Source organism: Lithobates pipiens, unplaced genomic scaffold (assembly GCF_037356315.1).
Source record: "Lithobates pipiens isolate NorthernLeopardFrog02 unplaced genomic scaffold, aLitPip1_a1.2 Scaffold_22, whole genome shotgun sequence".
Taxonomy (NCBI): Eukaryota; Metazoa; Chordata; class Amphibia; order Anura; family Ranidae; genus Lithobates; species Lithobates pipiens.
The window spans coordinates 245,159,916-245,181,578 of NW_027507784.1; positions in this window are offsets into that span (position 1 = coordinate 245,159,916).

Sequence of the window (21,663 nt, forward strand, 5' to 3'; positions counted from 1 at the left end):
GTGTACAGCAACGGAAGATCCCAGGGTGGCCAGCAGATGTACGCCTAAGGCTCTAGAGACACTGGTAGAACGATTGCACTGTCAGAATCAACGAGGAGCAGAAATACTGGAAATTACGTCAGCAGAGGGGGACAAAAACCAGCGTGGACCGCAAGCCGGAAATAGCCATGAAAGTGGGGCACATTTCGGAACTACTGATTGGTTCCTTCATCAAGCCAATGACTGGAAGTTTGCCCGAGCATAACTTCTTATAATCTGTGGATGGGCTGTGGGTGGGGCTATGGGCGGGAGTGAAAAGGAGAAATAGGGAATAGTGCAAACATTCTCCCAGGATTTATGGACATGCATAAAAGCAAAATAAAGTGCAAAGGCAACATAAGATATAAAGTGTATCATTTACTCAGGGAGGGTAAAAACGAATATGACAGGACAAAAGATGAGATGTCAGACATAAAAAAGGACCATAAAAACCTAGACTGCCAGTGGAGCCAGCACATAGATATAGAGGGGAACACTGCAGGCAGGTCACACATCATTCCCCAATGGCAATAACTTTGGGGGGGGGGGAACAGTACTATTTTATAAAAGACACTAAAGCGGGTAATGGAAATTAGTACATCATGGGGGCTCAGGAGGCGGAGTCTAGCTCAATGGACATGTCCCACTAGAGCTCTGCTCTGTGAAGAAGGAGAACCGCTAAACAAAGACAACCCGCCAAATTATTTCTTACAGAAACTCTGTCTGAACATTCCTTTGAGGTGAGAGAATCATTTGGACTAAAAATGGTATTGAGGGGAGCCCAGAATAAGTTTAAAAATACCCCCAGAGGAGGCGCTTAGGCAAAGAATGCAGTGAAAATGGTGCCAGTCTCCTCAGCAACAGGCACAATCACCTCAGCACACAGGAATAAAACACAGAGGTCTCAGCAAGTCTCCTCAGAAGAATCTGACACTGAATTATTTCTGTCACAGAAATCTTCACATGAATTAACTGCATCCCAAAGCCTTATGAAACAATTTGAGAAGATGCTGAACAAAGCATTAAAGATTACCTCAGAACAAATAACCAGTAACCTGACTAAAGAAATCAGAAAATTGGGAAATCGCACAGCTGCGCTGGAAATTAAAATTGAAGAAATAGAAAACTCAACACTTCAATATTTGAATGAAATAGATCTTCTTAAAGAAGAAAACATTACACTACAAAATAAACTGGAAGATTATGAGAACCGTGCAAGAAGGTCCAATTTGCGATTCAGAGGCATACCTGAATCGATCACTGATTTATCTTCGACAATAACAGCATTATGCCAAGAATTGCAACCAGGAATACCGATTAAAAGGCTGGAAATGGACAGGGTGCACAGAGCTCTCATGCCTAAAAAACAGATGGACCCCCACATGACATCATAGCAAAATTCAATTTTTATCGCACAAAGGAACAACTCTTAATTGCAGCCAGAGAGAAAGACAACCTAACCTTCCAGGGTCACAATTTTCAGATTTTTGCTGATCTCTCTCAAGTAACCATTTCTAAAAGGTGTGCCATGAATCCACATTTTAATGGAATTACAACGTCATAACATCACATACCAATGGGGTTTTCCATTCTCCATACGCTTCAGCTACAAAGGTACCAAACACATCTGTAGATCACCAAACAAACTTCAACAAGCCTTACTTGACCTTAAATTGATTGATGAAACATCTGCAGCTACAATCTCACGTAGAAGAACAGCATCTACTTCTTCCCTACCTAACTTATCCCATGCAACCGGGAAAAATGGGATTCATCACACACATAAAAGGGGTCGCTATGTTTCCCCCCCACAGGGCCAAGAAGATCCAATGGACTGACAGGCTATTCTTTAAGAAATACAGTTATAAGCTAATATGGGAGATATGTTCCCAGAGGAACAATAACATACTGAACTTATTAACTATGCTCATTTGACCCAAAATTGCAGCCTGCATCTGTATCCTATGAATAGAATGCATCATGGGTCAGGGGAAATCCCCTACTAAGGTTAAACCTGAATATGCTGAGCACAATCATATGGGAACATAATTTTCATCAGCTATCTCCAATATATGAAACAAAGTTTATTTTTCTCTTTACCTAAATAGAATGGTTAAAAGAGCTCTCCTTATTTACTACTTGCCACCCAGAGTTGCATAATATTATCATTAAACAAATAAGGAGATTCATTCATGACTGAAAAGATATCATTTATTTCTAGGGTTGATGTATTTATATAGGCTTTAGAAACAAAGTTTTAGAGAAGTCTAAGTTCTTGATAAAAGACATATCCCATTTACCTTTTTTTAGATTAGATAGACTACCCTTTCAAGTATTGCAGGAATTTAATAATCTTAATTATTTTTTTTCTATATTTTTTGGAAAACCTATTATAGAAAATAGATAATACTTTCATTAAGCCATAAGGGCTATAAACATGCATCCTAGCGATGCAAAAAGTTTTTTTTTTTTTTTTTAATTATATTTTTTGTTTCTTGTTTAACAAAGCGGTTCTCCTATTCACGGAAGTTCCGTGTGCCTCACCTAGTCTTCCTCGGATCCCCTCCCTTAATTTGGGGGGACTCGACGAGGGCCTCTTGTCCCCTGTTGGGGGGTTTTGCCCTTCACCACAGGTACATTTTGAATACCTTCATATTATATTATTAAACTTAGGTAATGTAAACTTATCTGTCTTTTTTTTCTTTCCTAATCTAGATAACACTGGACTTTTCTTTCTTTTTTCCCTTTTCAAGTCCATATGGGTTGAGTCGAGAAATCTTCAGGTTGGAACAACGGGTGAGTGCTGCCTATTTACTCAGCTACCATGGCCCCCTTAAACATTTTATCCCTGAACGTACAGGGACTCAATGTACCACAGAAATGCACTAAAGGGTTTAGGTAATTCCAAGCAAAAAATGCACACATTGTGTGCCTGCAAGAGACTCATTTTACAGTAAAATCAACGCCTACATTTTTTAGTTCATACTATCTACAAATATTCACTGCCTTGGTCAATATCAAACAACATGGAACTCTTATGGCTTTCCACAGGTCCACTCCATTCCCAATTCATTCGGAAATTAAGGATCAGGAAGGAAGATATCTAATCCTTACGGACACATTTTGGACACAGAAGTAACTGTGGTTTCTTATTATGCACCTAACAAACAGCCAATTCCATTCTTAACACATCTATTACAAGTAGTTAATGCACATAGACTTGGAACAATCATTGTATGTGGCAATTCCAACCAGGTTCTCCTACCATTTCTGGACAAAACACCATATACTCCACCCCGTAACCACTCTAAAATATCTCTCTCTTAACTCCTTTCCAAACACAATTTAATTGATTCATGGAGAGTAGGGATGAGCCGAACACCCCCCGGTTCGGTTCGCACCAGAACTTGCGAACGACCCCCGCGTTCGGTACGAACGTTAGAACCCCATTGAAGTCTATGGGACTCGAACGTTCGAATTGGAAAGTGCTCATTTTAACGGCTAATATGCAAGATAGTGTCCTAAAAAGGGTTTGGCGACCTGCCTCCTGCCTCAGGGGACATGGGTCACTGCAAAAAAAAGTTTTAAAAACTACCGTTTTGGCGGGAGCACTGATTTTAATGACGATTAAAGTGAAAAAAAAAGAGTGAAATATTCCTTTAAATATGGTGCCTGCGGGGTGTCTGTAGTATGCCTGTGAAGTGCCACGTGTTTCCCGTGTTTAGAACAGTCCCTGCACAAAATGACATTAAACGGAAATAACACCATTTAAAACTGCTTGCGGTTTTAATGTTATATCTGGTTCCTGCAATATGGTTGAAAATCATTGAGAAACATGGCATGGGTAGCCCTCCCTGCCCATTACCAGCCTATTTGGGTCTTGTACGCATATTAAGGGGAACCCCGTACCCATATTAAAAAAAGGAAATGCGTGTGGCCCCCAGGCCCTATATACTCAGAACAGCAGTATACAGGCGGTGCAAACAAGACAGGGACTGTGTAGGTTTGTTGTGTTAAGTTGAATCTGTTTGTCATTTTCAACCGGTACATTTTTAAAGTGTAGCTCCAGTCAAAAAAACTATCTTTAAGCTTTTTGGAAAACATAGGGAAGGGTTATCACCCCTGTATAATTTGTTTTGTCGTCCATCTTTTTTCATCTCACTTGCTGCTGTCTCCTTGCGTTTGCAAGTAGGAGATGTTTGTAAGTTGGATGTTTGAAAGTAGGGGCCTGCCCTATATTATAGCGGTATGTACTGGGTACAGAGCACGCAGACAGCACGCACTCCTAACACTACTGACTGCAAGCTCTATTATTAACCACTTGTTAGCCCAATGTTTGCATAAAGTGAAAGATGAAGTTATGCTGAGTAAATAGATATCAAACATGTCACTCTTCAAAATTGCACATGCCCGTGGAATGGCGCCAAACGTCGCTACTTAAAAAATCCCCATAGGCGACGCTTTAAATATTTTTTTACTGGTTACATGTTTTGAGTTGCAGAGGAGGTCTAGGACTAGAATTATTGCTCTCGCTCTAACATTCTCGGCGATACCTCACATGTGTGGCACATGCGAGCACATGGGGACATGGGCGCTTTAATTTTTATTTTATTTTTTTATTGTTCATTTTACTTTATTTATTTTAGTTTGACATTTTTTTTCCCAAAAATATATTTTTGATCACTTTTATTCCTATTACAAGAAATGTAAACATCCCTTGTAATAGGAATATGGGGTGACAGGTCCTCTTTACAGTGAAATCTGGGGGGTCAATATGACCCCACATCTCACCTCTAGGCTGGGAAGCCTGAAATAAAAAATAAAAAAAAGATTCTGGCTTTGATCGTACTGGCGAGTTGGTAGAAGCACCGGAGGGCGGTGAGGGGCGTCTATGGCTGGGTATTTCAGGGTATCACCGAGTATGGCTGGGTATCTCTGAGTATGGCTGGGTATGGCAATTTATGGCAGGGTATTACAGAGTATTGGCGGGGTATTGGCGGGGTACTACAGAGTAATAGCAGGGTACTGCACTGCAGAGTAATGGCAGGGTACTGCACTGCAGAGTAATGGCGGGGTACTGCACTGCAGAGTAATGGTAGGGTACTGCACTGCAGAGTAATGGCGGGGTACTGCACTGCAGAGTAATGGCGGGGTACTGCAGAGTAATGGCAGGGTACTGCACTGCAGAGTAATGGCGGGGTACTGCACTGCAGAGTAATGGCAGGGTACTGCACTGCAGAGTAATGGCGGGGTACTGCACTGCAGAGTAATGGCGGGGTACTGCAGAGTAATGGCGGGGTACTGCAGAGTAATGGCAGGGTACTGCAGAGTATGCACTGGTATTGCAGAGTATTGGCAGGGAATTGAGGGGTTAAATTCGGTGAGCAGCGATGTGGGCACTGCAGATGCAGCCCACATCGCTGCTGACACCGATCTCTTTCCCCTCCGCTGTACCGATCGGTACAGAAAGGGGAGGTAGGAACAGGCGTCATAACATGACGCCGGTTTGTTTCCAAGTGATCACTCCGTCATTTGACGGAGCAATCACGTGGTAAACGGCCGCTATGAGCGGCCGTTTACCGTGATGCGCCGGGTCCTATGGACCCGGCGGTCACGGATGCTCTCGAGTGCGCACACCTCGGGGCACGCGAGAGCAGAATTCTGGGAGGCCGTTAATTAACGGCCTCTCTGAGTTAAACAACCGCCCTGAAGCCGTTAATCGGCAACGGGCAGTTGTTAAGTGGTTAAAGCTAGATCACTAGCTATATAGGTGAGGTGAATATAGTGGTGTATACTGCAGTCAGGGCACAGACAACAACCACTACACAGCAGCAAGATAGGAAATCAGCCAAAAACGATTGGTGTGTACTGTGTTGAAGGTACACAGAACACCCACTGCTTCAGATGCAAAGTAACACACTACAGGAGGCCGCCTTAAAGGCGGCCTTATATAGTGTGGGGCGTGCACTACACAGCCTGAGCTATGATTGGCCACAGGCAGGATGCCTGTGGCCAATCATGGCTCTCCTCGCTGCCGGCGCTGCGATTGGCCAAGCATGCGGGGTCACAGTGCATGCTTGGCCAATCATCGGGCAGCAATGCACTGCGCCAACGCAGTGCATTGTGGTCCGCGCGCGCGTCACTCGAATTTTGACGCGAACGGCCAAAACGTTCGGAATTCGCCGAACGGCCGAACGGCCAATGTTCGAGTCGAACGTACGTTCGACTCGAACACGAAGCTCATCCCTAATGGAGAGAGAATAATCCAACAAAAAGAAATCACACCTACTTTTCACACCCTCACCAAATATTCAGTCGTATTGACCACATTTTACTGACCACAGGAATGATACCTGAGATTCTCTCATCAAATATAATCCCCATCCCATGGTCTGACCATAATGCAGTCCTAACAACTATTGCATCAACCATACCTAAAGCACAAGATAAAACATGGTATTTACCAGAGATATTACTTAAAAAAACCCTTTATATTGTCATAAAATTGAACATTCTCTGAAAGAATATTTAACATTCAACAAAAGCCCAGAAATTTCCCCAATAACATTGTGGGAAGCACATAAACCAGTCTTGAGGGGAACACTTCAGCAGCAGTATGGAATACTCAATAAAGAATGCAGAAATCTTGCACGTAAATTAGAAACACAATTTAAATCCTTTTTCTTAGCTTTCCAAAGCAATCCTAATCCACGCCTGGAATATGATCTTTTTCTTACAGAATCATCCGATAAATTACTGCGTCGTTCCAGACATGCTTTCTTCATAAAATCTAACAAACCAGGCACATATCTGGCGAGGGCACTCAGATCAACAAATAACTCATTTAAACCAATTAGATTAAAACTATTTAAAAACATATATACAAGCAACCCCCTTAAAATCGTTCACAAATTTCGTTCTCACTTAAATACACTATACACGGAATCAAATACATTCAATTCAAATGAAGCAGATTCCTTCTTCTCACAAATTAACCTACCTGAACTAACTGTTTCACAAAAAACACAACTTGAGATACCTATTACGGCAGAGGAAGTAGAAAAGGTCATCAAAGAGTTGAAAATGAATAAAAAAACAGGACCAGATGGTTATTCTGCATTATACTACCGCACCTTTTCAGACTCTATTTCCCTATATTGGCAGAGGCATTCAAAGATTTACTCGAAAATAAATCATTTAGACAAGAATCCTTATTGGCGTTCACATGTATGATTCCCAAACCCCATTCCGATGATACTTCTTGTACAAACTACCGACCTATATCAATGTTAAATCTTGATATCCAAATTCTTGCAAAGATCTTAGCATCCCGTCTAAGTAGATTCATTGGCACACTTATAAATCGTGATCAAGCTTGCTTTATGCCAACACGACAAGCAGGCGATAATGTACGCTGAGCAGTTCTTTTAGCACAAATTGCCAAAACACGTTGCATTCCCTCCTGCTTTCTCTCACTTGATATTCAAAAGGCTTTTGATTCTATATCCTGGTCCTACCTGCATTATACATTACAGAAGTGGGGTTTTGGCCCAAATTTTACTAACTGGATCAGGGCACTATATAATAAACCTAAAGCATATGTAAAATATGCAGGTTATAAATCTGATACCTTTAATATTGAAAGGGGCACTAGGCAGGGGTGTCCGCTTTCACCCCTGTTATTTGCACTTCTTATAGAATCACTTGCCCAACGGATCAGATCAGATCCCACCATAACGGGTATTGACGTAGGGGTATTTGAACACAAAATGTGTCTATTCGCAGATGATATCCTCCTATTTATTTCATCGCCACAAGTATCAGGCCCTAACCTAATGCCAATACTTGATGACTTTGCTACCTTCTCTGGCCTTTTCATTAATCCCAAGAAATGTGTAGCACTAAATATATCTCTTTCAAATTTAGAATTAAGTTCAGCTAAGGTAGGTCTCCCCTTTACCTGGGCAGATAAATCCATTCCATATCTAGGAATACACCTCACTGCATCACTCTTGGATCTTTTTTCAGCTAATTACCCTCCAATGTTAAAAAATATAACAAATATGTTGAAATCTTGGAACCACCTTCCTTTATCATGGTTCGGAAGAATCAACACAATAAAAATGACAGTCTTACCCAAATTATTGTACATTTTCAGAGTCTTACCGATTCCAATTCCTGCCTATTACCTGAGAAGTATACAGAAAAAGGCAAATGCATTTATATGGGGTACTTCTATACCACATACACAGCAACACACACTTTACCTCCCGAAATTAAATGGAGGTCTAGGTTGTCCTAATTTCGCATCGTATTATAGAGCAGCACATATAGCATCATTAACTAAATATCATGCACTACAAGAATCCCCTCTATGGGTATCGATCAAAGCTGCTGAATGTGATCCCTTGTCAATGGCAAACCTGATTTGTCTCTCACCGAGAGATCGTAGAGGGTTGTGTAATCCAATTACAAAACATTTTGTTTCCCTATGGGACAGATACAAATTTAGAAATCAGTTGCAATCATTACATAATCCTCTACTATCTTTTTACAAAAACCCTGCATTTTACCCAGCATGGGTATCTCCTAGATCTTTCAGAGCATGGGCTAGAAGTGATATGCTGCAGATGCACAAATTTGTGAATTCCTCTTCCTTTATCCCTTTTCCAGCCCTCTGTGATAATTATGGAATACCGCAATCAGAACTATTTAGGTACCTCCAGATCAAAAATTTCTTTATGCCTCTTTTAACCACAGACAGTTCACTAACTAATTTAACTAACTTTAAAAAATATTGTATAAACACCCCTCATGCTAGGGGCATAATCTCAACCTTATATGTCTAATTGTTAGCTAAACCTGAAACAGTAAAACCAGCTTATGTCCAGAAATGGGAGGTGAACTTAGAACAAACACTGGAAACCACAGAATGGAATAAAGTGTGGTTAACAACTAAAACAGCCTCTCCAAATATATTAGCGGTAGAGGCGAATTATAAAGTATTAATAGGATGGTACCTTGTACCGGCTAGAATAGCGAAATATGTGCATAACTACTCATCAGATTGTTACCGTGGACGCGCTGAGTTAGGAACACATTTCCACATTTGGTGGTCATGTCCCAAAGCTCAAATTTATTGGAATGAGATCTTTACTATAGCATCTAAAATGTTAGGAATATCCATTATCTCAGATCCCTCAATGGCACTCATCAATCGAAAGCCAGACTTTCTAACACACACCCAATTTAAATTAATTATTAATTTATTCATCGCAGCAAAACAAACACTTGCAAGAGCCTGGAAATCCCCTTCATTGATTATGCAAGCCAAAATGGCAGCTCTTGAAGCTGACACGCTTATCAAATTTGGAAAAGTATGGCATCCATGGATAAACAATTATTTACCATCAAATTTTAACAAAGTTCTATTACCATGGTAGCTGACCCGATGGGTAAGTGATTACATTATATGGATTCTGAGTGATATGGCGGCCCTCGACTCGACCCTGCGGACCTCTCTTCTTCCCTTCCTAGTTTCCTAGTTTCTTCTCTTCCTATCTTTCCTTTCTTCTCTATCTATTTCTATTATGATTTTGAAGCTCTTTCCTACTTAAGAAGCTAATTCCTCTAATAAACCATACCATTAATATGCGTTATTGTTATAGTAGTAATTATAGTTAAATATATCACGGGCGGCACAGTGGTGTAGTGGTTAGCAATCTCACCTAGCAGTGAAAAGGGTTGCTGGTTCAAATCCCAACCACAACACTACCTGCCTGGAGTTTGCATGTTCTCCCTGTGCCTGCGTGGGTTTCCTCCGGGTACTCCGGTTTCCTCCCACACTCCAAAGACATGCAGGTAGGATAATTGGCTTCTGTACAAAATTGGCCCTAGTATATGAATGGGGACCTTGGATTGTGGGCTCCTTGAGGGTAGGGACTGATGTGAGTGTGCAGTGTACAGGGATAGGGACTATTGTAGACACACACTCAGGTTGAATTGGATGGACTGGTGTCTTTATTCAACCTTACTAACTATGTAACTATATCATTTACATTGTATTGAATATATAACTCTGAGCTTCATTACTTCTATTATATACTATGTACTTAACCTATTGCGAAATACTCTATTGTATGTTCAATAAAATCTTTTTGACATGGAAATCAGTACATCATATTAGGTGATATGTATGTATGTATATATATATATATATATATATATATATACATACATACACACACATTAAAATACACACACACATATACAGTACATACATATATACATTATTATATATTATTAGTAGAAATAAAATATTAATCCTTCAATAATGACCAAATGTCAGTATATTAAGGATGTGTGGGTATACACATGTATACGTGCGTACCCATGTATGCATAGGTGCAGCGCATGCAAAAATGGTCACAAATAGGTCATATATATGTGCACTGCATTCGTAATGCAAGGATGCATATACATATATCTGGGGAATAAAACATCTTGAATGCACACCTGTACATATATATACACACACATGTAGTGATGAATGAACTTCCGACGGGATGTTTCACAAACGCAAACCACGAACATTGCCAAAAGTTCACGAACCGCAAGGTTTGCGGTGGACCCCATTGACTTTAATGGCAGGCGAACCTTAAAAACCTCCAGGTTATATTTTCAGCCACAAAATACTTACTAGCTGTGCACACATAGTCCCACAACATGGACACTGACATAACAAAATTATTAAGTGAATCTGGGATCGACAACGACAAGCATTCTTTTTTTATCTGTGAAATTTTGACAATTCAGGAGCGCATGAAGGCCATGGAGGAGAGGCAAGGTCAGGGCAGGCTATGAAGGGGGTGCAGGAGATGATAAATGCCACAGTCAGGGCAGCACAGTCCTGTGCCAGTGTGCCAACCTGTGCTTGAGCCCCTCCCTCTGACCAGCCCTTACCCCCACCTATGCAGGGCTCCACTGCGGTGGTCCGGAGGTGCCAGTCCAGTGCTGATCCTCAGCCATGGTGCTGGCACTGCCTGCTGATTGGCTTCTCCGCTGTTATCTCCCTCACTGTCAGAAACTGAGCACTGACACCAGCATCGTGATAGAGACTGAGCACTGACACCAGCACCGAGATAGAGAGCACTGACACCAGCACTGTGATAGAAAGCACTGACACCAGCACCGAGATAGAGAGCACTGACACCAGCACCGAGATAGAGAGCACTGACACCAGCACCGTTATAGAGAGCACTGACATCAGCACCGTGATAGAGAGCACTGACACCAGCACCGTGATAGAGAGCACTGACACCAGCACTGAGATAGAGAGAGAGCACTGACACCAGCACCGAGATAGAGAGAGAGAGCACTGACACCAGCACCGTGATAGAGAGAGAGCACTGACACCAGCACCATGATAGAGAGCACTGACACCACACCAGCACCATGATAGATAGCACTGACACCACACCAGCACCGAGATAGAGAGCACTGACACCAGCACTGATACCAGCAACTCGCTGCGGGACCCAAAATTATGACACAGCTCAACCACTTCAAACAGGAAGGTACGGGCATATAGTACGGTGTGCTTTTTTTGTAAGGAAATGAGCCAAAGGTAGAATAAAGGTCCATGTGCTTGATTAAATAAATTGTTTATAGAGTTATGCAAATGCATGGTCTACTGGTCACATGTGTTGAATTCCTCCGAGATCCATGCCTCATTCATTTTTATAAATGTGAGGTAGTTACTGTCGTGGGCTAGGCGAGTGCACTTATCGGTCACGATCCCCCCTGCAGCGCTGAACGTCCTTTCAGACAGGACATTGGACGAGGGACAAGCCAACAGTTCCACTGCAAATTGGGCAAGCTCTGGCCAGAGGTCAAGCTCTGGCCAGAGGTCAAGCCTGTCCACCCAGTAGTCCAGGGGTTCATCCCTTCTCAGAGCGTCCACATCGGCCGTTAACCTGATGTAGTCGGACACCTGTCGTTCTAGGCATTCCCTCATGCTGGATCCGGATGACACCTGTCGAAGGGTCGGCTGAAAGAATGACCTCGTATCCGAAGTCACCAACACATCTTCAAACCAGCCTCTTCTTGCAGGCGCTGTTGGATTGGTACCCGCAACTCCTTCTCTGGGAGTGGGAATTGCTCCTCTGCCAGCGCACGCAAAAGCAGAATGCAGCATTTCTCAAAGCAAGGCCTGGAAGTGCTCCATTCTGACAGCCCTCTGTGACGGCGGTAACATTTCCGCCATTTTGTGTTTGTACCGGGGGTCTAAGTACGTTGCCACCCAGTACTGGTCCTTGAACCTTATGCTTTTATACGGGGGTCCCTATTAAAACACTGGAGCATGAAGGCCCCCATTTGCACTAAACTGGAAGCGGTGTGGTGGCCTGGCTCCTGCTCATCCTCCAGGATAATGTCGTCCTCTTCATTCTCCTCTCCCCATCCAAACACAACAACAGGGGTCCCAGAAAGGTTTAAAGCATGCTCTTCTTGCTCCTCCTCATCCGCCCCGGCACCATCCTCCTCTGACTCCTCTTCAGACTCCTGTTGTTGACTTGTCTCAGATAGAGCATTGCGACTTCCTCATCTTCCCGCTCCTGCTCCTCCACAGCTTGATCAATGACACGACGCAATGCACGCTCCATAAAGAAGGCATAAGGTACCACGTCACTGATGGCGCCATGGCTGCGACTGACCAGTTTGGTGATCTCCTCAAATGGCCGCAGAAGTCTGCATGTGTCGTGCATAAGCAGCCACTGGCGCAGTGAAAAAAAACCCAGCTCCCCAGAACCTGTTCTGCCGCAGAGTTCATACAGGTAGACGTTAACTGCACGTTTCTGCAAATAAGACGTCTGACCGGCAGATTGTGTCGCTGCTGAATGTCAGCAAGGCGAGCCATGGCCGTGTAAGATCTTCTGAAATGGGCCGATATTTTCCTTGCCTGCCGCAAGATGTCCTGGACCCCAGGGTATTTGACAACGAATCGCTGCACGACCAAGTTTAAGACGTGTGCCATGCATGGCACGTGCGTCATTTTGCCCTGTTTCAATGCGCTAAGCAGATTGGCACCGTTGTCACACACCACTTTACCAACTGTCAAATTGAGCGGTGTTAGCCACTGATCTGCCTGTGAACGTAAAGCTGAAAGGAGTCCCGGGCCAGTGTGGCTCTTGGCTTCCAGGCACAACAGACGCAGCACGGCATTGCAACGTCTCACCTGGCATGTCGAATAGGTTCTGGGGAGCTTGGGCGGCGCAGCGGAAGAGACACTAGCAGCGGAAAAGGAGGAGTCAGCTGAGGAGGAGAGGGAGGAGGATGGAGTAGGAGGAGGAGGAGAAGAAGAGCCAGGCCTGCATGCAATCCGTGGCGGTAAAACCAAATCTACACGGGTTACATGCTTGACGGCCGTCAGAAGGTTCACCCAGTGGGCAGTAAAAGTGATATACCTTCCCTGCCCGTGTTTGCTAGACCACGTGTCTGTGGTCTAGATGTATCTTGGCGCCGACACTGTGTGCTAGAGATACATTCACTTGCCGCTGAACATGGCCATATAGCTCTGGGATGCCCTTCTCTGAGAAATACTTCCTTCCTGGGACCTTCCATTGTGGTGTTCCAATGGCCACAAATTTGCGAAAGGCCTCCGAGTCCACCAGTTTATATGGCAGTAGTTGGCGGGCTATGAGTTCTGACAAGCCAGCCGTCAACCATTGGGCAAGAGGGTTATCCGGCGTCATCATTTTTTTTTTACGCTCGAACATTAGGCCCACGGAAGCCTGCCTTTTTGCAGAAAAACGTGAGCTTGGCATGATGGAAGGTGGAGTGGAGGACAATTGTGAGGAGAGAGGAGAAGGAGAAGTAGAAGATGAGGCTGGACAGTGAGAGCCTGCGTGTGGCTTTGTGTGTTCCGTTGCTCCCACTCGGCTCGGTGATGGCTGCTCATGTGCCTTCTTAAGGCGGTCGTCCCTAGGTGAGTGTTGGGCTTACCGCGACTAATGCGTTGACTGCAAAGATTGCAGATGGCAACGCTATTGTCAGCAGCAGACACGTTAAAAAAAGCCCACACTGCGGAGCCATGTGCCGGTTTCCTGGGCCAGATGTGACCGTATATGGTCGATGACTCGCTCCTGATACATTTGCAGTCTGCATTGTCCCTCCTGTGCAATGTAAGTTATTCCTGCTTCTCCTCCCTATCTGCTGGTCCATATCTCCCTCTGAACTCCCCTCCTCTTCCTCTCTTGTGGGCACCCACGTGACATCACTAGACACGTCATCATCGACGTCACCTTCCCCACCGCTATAAGTAGAGCTCTTGGAGTAGGCAGCAACACCGGGGACCAACCTCCTCCTTGGGCTGATCTGGGTACTTTTGTCAGACTGCTGAGTAGCGGTTGTTGCTACCTCCTCTTCCTGATCCAATACCAAGAGTGGCTGCGCATCAGAAATGTCTTGATATGGATCAGAAAATAATTCCTGTGACTCAAGCGGAAGGTATGTGATGGTGGTGGTGTTGTTGGTGGTAGTGTCTTTGGGGGTGCACATAGCAGGGAGTGAAGAAGAGGGTGCAGATCGAGAGGATGAGGAGGGTGGAGAAGAGTAAGGCTGAGTGAGCCACTCAACCAAGTCTGGTGCGTCCTTTAAAGTATTTGAACGCACCTTCTGCAACTTCCCACTTTGGTTCAAGCCTGTTGCTCCTGTCCTACCCCTACCACCCCTGCGGAAGGGCCTGCCTCTTCCTCTGCCTGTCATTTTTTAAATGACCCTGTGACAAAACTCTCAGTCCCTATACTGATGAAGGACTGCTGCAGTATAGGGCAGCGGTCAGCAGTAGTGCACCTCAACCCTATGTATTGTGGACCTATACCAGTCCTTATAGAATAGCAGACTGTACCTCACTCAACCCTATATACTGTAGCACCCTAGACCAAGTTACCAGTCCTTATAAGGACCTTTGTGGAACAAGTAGGTTGCGTGTGACTGATTATCAGACTGTACGTCAGTCCCTATACTGATAAAGGACTGCTGCAGTATAGGGCAGCGGTCAGCAGTAGTGCACCTCAACCCTATGTATTGTGGACCTATACCAGTCCTTATAGAATAGCAGACTGTACCTCACTCAACCCTATGTACTGTAGTACCCTATACCTTACCAGTCCTTATAATGACCTTTGTGGAACAAGTAGGTTGTGAATGATTAGCAGACTGCAGCAGAAGGGCAGCAGTCAAGTATAATATTCTTTCTATATTTGGAAGAAAGAATATTATACATGTACAAGCCTATTACCATACCACTGATACCAGTCCTGAAAAGAACCTTTGTGAATATTCTCCCACTGGAAAAATGACCTCCTTCGCCCTGATGTGTTTAATTTACTATGTTAACAGATATCTCGACAGATGATTTCTGCTCCACTTTCAGTGTGTTAAATTGTGCGGTTGTTGTACTTATGTTACTACCGTAAAATGGTTTGAAAACAAGTTGTTTCTCGAAATGGTTGGGATCCCAAGCCACTTCTTGGGGGGACTGCTCTCCTCCCGGACACAGAATTGATCCCGTAAGGTGTGTCTAGGTGGAGAGGAGAACCCTGCCAAATTTAGGTAGCGCTTTCCAGCTTTACTTCTAAGAGGAGATCACATGAGGTGACGACATATGGTTGCCTCCACAGATCTATGTATACTGCTTATTCAGCTGCAAGTCTTCGAAGTTATTTTGTATGTCACTATTGCTGTTAAAATGTAAGACGATGTACGTCATGCGATTTTTGTACTATTTGAAAACCTAATAAAAATGTATCTTAAAAAAAAAAAAAAGAACCTTTGTGGACCTAATATAGTAACAGCTACTGATTAAACTGACCCTCACTGCCTCACACACAGCTTCCTGCCTGTCCCTATATAAACTGACAAAACAGAGGCTGCTGGAACAATAACTTGAAAAGGACTTTTGTGGACCTGATAGTAACAGCTAATGACTAAACTGACTGTCCCTGCAGCACACACCATCCTGTCCCTTTCTCTAAACTGACAAAAGACACTCAGGCTGCTGCAACAATCAGTAGCACATCAGTGCCTCAAACATATATCCTGAACTACACCTAACACCTATACCAGTCCTGAAAAGAACTTTTGTGTACCAAATAGCTAGCGATTTGGGTCACAGCAATCTCTCCCTGCTCCACACAGCAACCTCTCCCTATAGTGACAGAAGAAAGAATGTAAAATGGCCGCCGGATTGGGTTTATTTATAAGTTAGGGGGAATGTCCAAGTGTCCATGTGCTGTAATGTCTCAATTGGCTGTCCTGTACCCCATGATGGATGTGTCATCATAGGTCAAAGTTCTTTTACACAGTAAACACGGAAGTCCGCCGGGCGAACGGCGGCAATAGTCTGCCGATCGGGCGGACCGCGAACAGCCGAAATTCGCAGCGAAACGACCGCCGGGCGAACCGTTCGCCCATCACTACATGACACTGCACTACTTTAGGCTCCCACAGTTACATCCTGTGTTGGTGCCTTTTGCAACTCTTTGATTCATAAATTGGCCAAAGGTGTTGTGTCTGTGTGAATGGAAGACAGGACTGCCCTTTTCCTTGTAAATTCTAAAACTGATTAAGGGTCCAGTATGGAATTTTAGGGGGAACCTCACAAATTAGTTTTTTTGCATGAGGTATCCACTTAAAATCCATATTAGACTCAAAGGTTATGTATGTATTTTTTGGAGGGGGGACTCTATTTTTTTTTTTTTTTTCATTCTTGCTTTGAGATGTACTAAAAAAGTGACATTTACAAAAAATGGTCTCCAAATGAAATTCATTGACCGTTTAAAAAAATAATAAACAGCACAAATGTTAACACTTTTTCATTTGCATATGTTAGTGCTACTGCAGAATTTTCTGTACATCAGAGATGCACATTTAAAATATCACTGCTGGCTGCATGGAATTTAACTTTTTTTTTTGCTTTGCAATGCTAACATCTCTATACATTAGTCCAGAAAATGGAAAGTTTTGATTTGAGAGATTCAGCTCCTATTGATGTCAATGGGGTTTGGATTTGGCATCCAAACTTCTTGAAGTCCAAGCCTTTTCTGGCACTTTTTGTTCACAAGTTTAAATCAGTATTTTTTTGCTAGAAAATTACTTATAACCCCCAAACATTATATATATATATATATATATATATATATATATATATATATATATATATATATATATATATATATATATATATATATTAGCAGACACCCTAGGAAATAAAATGGTGATCATTGCAATTTTTTTTTTTCCATAAAGAGTTTTTAGTCGAGATAAGGAAGAGCGTGTATACAAATCACAACATATGTCAAAAGAAAACATTGAACAAGTAGGATATAAGTGTACAAATATAGGACACATCTTATAGATTAATTTTGGAATTAAATAACCAAGAACAAACCAGTTAGGCAAGTTATGGCATAAGCAAGGTGGAGGATCGCTTTTTTATTTTCCCCTCCCCAGCTCTCCCCTGCAATGTCAAGCATTCGACCAAGGAGAGGAGGTGACATAAGGATTTGTTCCAGGTCGGGCATTTAAAACAGTGTAACCTAATGTGCGAGTTAAAAAAAAATTACAGTTACAGTAGCGTAGGTCGAGGGCCATGTAATTGTTAATTAAGGGGAAAAAAGGAAGGGTGAGAAGGAGAGGAAAAGGCGGGAGCAAGCCAGGAGAGGAAGGGAGAGAGGGAAATTGAAGAGATGAAGAGAAAAAAAAGAGGGAATCTAGGGATAAGGGCAAGAGAAGAGAGAAGGTGGTTAGGTGTTTTTATGGTGCTCTTGACACCTACAGGTGTACCCGCTCCCCTGCACCACCCGAGGAATAGCCCCAGACAAGTATCATTGTCATTTTTTATGTCACACGGTATATGCGCAATTACGTCAGTCCTCCAAGGCCATAGAGGTGATCAAAGATGATCTAGTCTTTGATCACCTCTGTGGCCAGCCGGCTGCCCCATTGGATTGTTTCTTGGGCTAGCCAGTGGAAACAGGCATCCCCTCCCACTGCCCGGAACACTATCAAGAGAAAGCCAGCTGCTGGCTGAAAAACAATACCGGGGTCGTGACTGATAGCTTCAGCCATAATCCCTGTAAACCCCTTGCAAACCAGAACATACTGTATATATACTTATTGCCAACCCCTGCTCAAACCAAACCTAGTGCAGTTCAGCTCATCACAAATAACCATGCTATACATATTTTTTTGTTTCAGGACTGTGAAAGACCCAACCAGGACAGTGGCTTTTCGAGAGGACTAGGGGCAAACATCCTACCCACTGATTATGGCCCATAGAGAGAGCAGATCGTTCTCTAAGGATGGACCACCACTTAATGGACGCTGAAAGCATGGTTTGGATTACTTCTCTGAATAAGGACAATAAAACTTCCTTTCTGGAGTGGATGGAAAGAGGTAACATTAATCTGGTACAGGTTAATGGTCAGAGGGAATATTGTGACCCTCCTGCAGACTGGGTTGGAAAGGTTCAGAAATATTTATCAACAATATCCCTTAAGAAATCTATGAAGTTAAATTAATTCTACTGGAATATTGTAGGAATGTGTCTCATAGACTGTTGCCAGGTAGTCAGAGGTGGGGTGGGGTTTGTTATGTGTTTATTGTTAAGTAGGTCTTTCCCATTGTTCTATTGTTTCTGTCTGTCTGGCCATCTCTTGTAGATGAGATTAATCTTGTGAACACTTTAACTTGTTATGGAACTATTGTGAGATGTTATGTGTTTATACAATACTTATGATAATGTGCAATGTACTTTGTTGCTGGATGGTCTGGTCATCCCCTGACTAATCAAGGCTAGTTATTTAATTAACTTCATGTGTATAATATATGTTGGCTGTTTTTTATGTATGTTAATTATATTCCCGTTTACAGTTTGTATTGTTAAGGTAAATGATCAGCAGGAGAATGTCCTCCTGTGGGATATAAGGTATATATCTGAGTTTCAATAAACAGTCATTCGTTTGGAGTTTACCTCAACAGTAGGGATGGGCTTTATGTTCGCGTCGAAACATGAATTCAACTCGAACATTGGCTGTTCACCAGTTCGCCGAACAGCAAACAATTTTGGGTGTTCACTGCAAATTCGAAAGCCGCGGAACACCCTTTAAAAGTCTATGGGAGAAATCAAAAGTGCTAATTTTAAAGGCTTATATGCATGGTATAGTCATAAAAAGTATTTGAGGACTTGGATCCTGCCCCAGGGGACATGTATCAATGCAAAAAAAAGTTTTAAAAACTGACGTTTTTCCGGGAGCAGTGATTTTAATAATGCTTAAAGTGAAACAATAAAAGTGTAATATTCCTTTAAATTTTGCACCTGAGGGTGTCTATAGTATGCCTGTGAAGGGGCGCATGTTTCCCATGTTTTGAACAGTCTGACAGCAAAATGACATTTCTAAAGGAAAAAAATTCATTTAAAACTACTCGCGGCTATAATGAATTGTCGGTCCGACAATACACATAAAAGCTAATTGATAAAAATGGCATGGAATTTCCCCATCGGGGAATCTCGAACCAAAATTTTAAAAAAAGTGCGTGTGAGTCCCCCTAAATTCCATACCAGGCCCTTTAGGTCTGGTATGGATATTAAGGGGCACCCTGTGCCAAAATGTAAAAAAAAAATGGTCCTCCCAAAAATCCATACCAGACCCTTATCTGAGCAAGCAACCTGGCAGGCTGCAGGAAAAGAGGGGGGGGGGCAAGAGAGCGGCCCGCCTCCTGAACCGTACCAGGCCACATGCCCTCAACATTGGGAAGGTACTTTGGGGTAGCGGCCCCCCAAAGCACCTTGTCCCCATGTTGATGGGGAGAAGGGCCTCATCCCCACAACCCTTGCCCAGTGGTTGTGGGGGTCTGCGAGCCGGGAGCTTATGGCAATCTGGAACCCCTCTTTAACAAGAGGACCCCCAGATCCCGCCCCCGTGTGAATTGGTAATAGGTTACAAATGTACCCCTACCATTTCACAAAAAAAGTGTCAAAACGGTTAAAAAACACAAGAGACTGTTTTTGTGCATCATATCTTTTTATTGATTTTAAACCGTAAAATAGTACAAAAGGTAATCAGAAATAAACAAAGGAAAATAAACAAAACAAAATACAGCTTACATGTGAGGAGATAATAGGAAGAAAAGGAGGAGCACCATTGCTCGGTACATCATGCACAACAAGATACATATATATAAGTACAGAGTACAGTTACAAAACCTGAGTACATAGTAGTACATGTAATCAAATAGGTAATGGTAGTATTCGACCCCAGTGGAAGTATCGAAACGGCCCGGACACCCCTTAGCGGGAACATACTGTGTCAGGAGAGTCCGACACCACCACTCAGGTCTCAAGGTCGTTATCCCTTAGTACTTCTATTACTTAAAGGCATAAACTTGGATCTATGAATTATTATAATTTTTCCTTTAAAGTTTTTGTACCATTTGACCCATGGTGCCCATAGCTGCTGTTCTTTGTGATACTGAGCACTTGAATTTGTAGTTATAAGTTCATATGAGTGATGGGTCTGAGTCAAAAGTATAGCATCGTTTAAGGAAGGGGGAACGTCCGTTTTCCATTTCCTAGTGATCGATAATCTAGCTGCCAAGAGTATGTGGGTTACCATTTTACGGTGCATAAGGGGTATGGAATTGATTTCTAAATTAAGTAGAGCCAGTTCTGGGGTGGGTCTCAAAGGAGTGTCTATGACTTCAGAGATCAGTCCAAAAACAGTTTTCCAGTAATCTAGAATGGCAGGACAGTCCCAGAGGGTATGGAGAAATGTCCCCGGTTGGCCACACTTTCTCCAGCAGGTAAAGGGGTTAGAGCCCCCAAATTTTGAAATAACCGACGGGGTTAAGTATCTACGTTGTGTTATTTTTTGCATTAATTCTATAAGTGTGGCACAAGCCGTTGTTTTGTATATGGATTGGAATGCAGTCTTCCATTGAGATACCGTAAACTGTCGGCCTAGGACTAGTTCCCATTTGACAAGTGGTGGTATCATTTTAAATATAGTTTTCTCATGCAGTATATTATATATAGCGGATATACCTTTCAAACTTATGGTGGGGTTCGATAAATATGTCCAAATTTTAACGGGAATCCTGGCCCGGAGCTGGGGATTAGCATTGAGGCAGTGTGCTATTTGAAGGTAGGTAAAGTGGGCAGATATTCGAAGGTTGAAGTCTGTTTGGATTTGATGATATGGTTTTAGGATCTCCTGGCTGTATAATGCATTAAGTTTAGCATCGGATGGTATGTTCCATGATTTAATATTAATATTGGGGATTAATGAACTAAGGATTGTTAAATGCGGGTTCAGTCTAGTGGTTGGAGTATCGCTCCACTGGTAAGTGAGAATGCGGTGCCAACTTAAAACGCTTGCCTTGATTGTGGGTGGAAGATGAGTTGGTATGGGTTCTTTCACTCGACAGCTGAGCAGCCAATAGTGAAGAGAGGATTGGGGAGTCAGTGCTAGTTCTATTTCCCCCCATAAGGAGCTGTGGGGGGAGCAGAACCATTCTATAAGCTGGCTAAGGATAGTAGCATCATAATAGTCGTTGAAGTCAGGGACTGCAGAGCCACCTATTGAT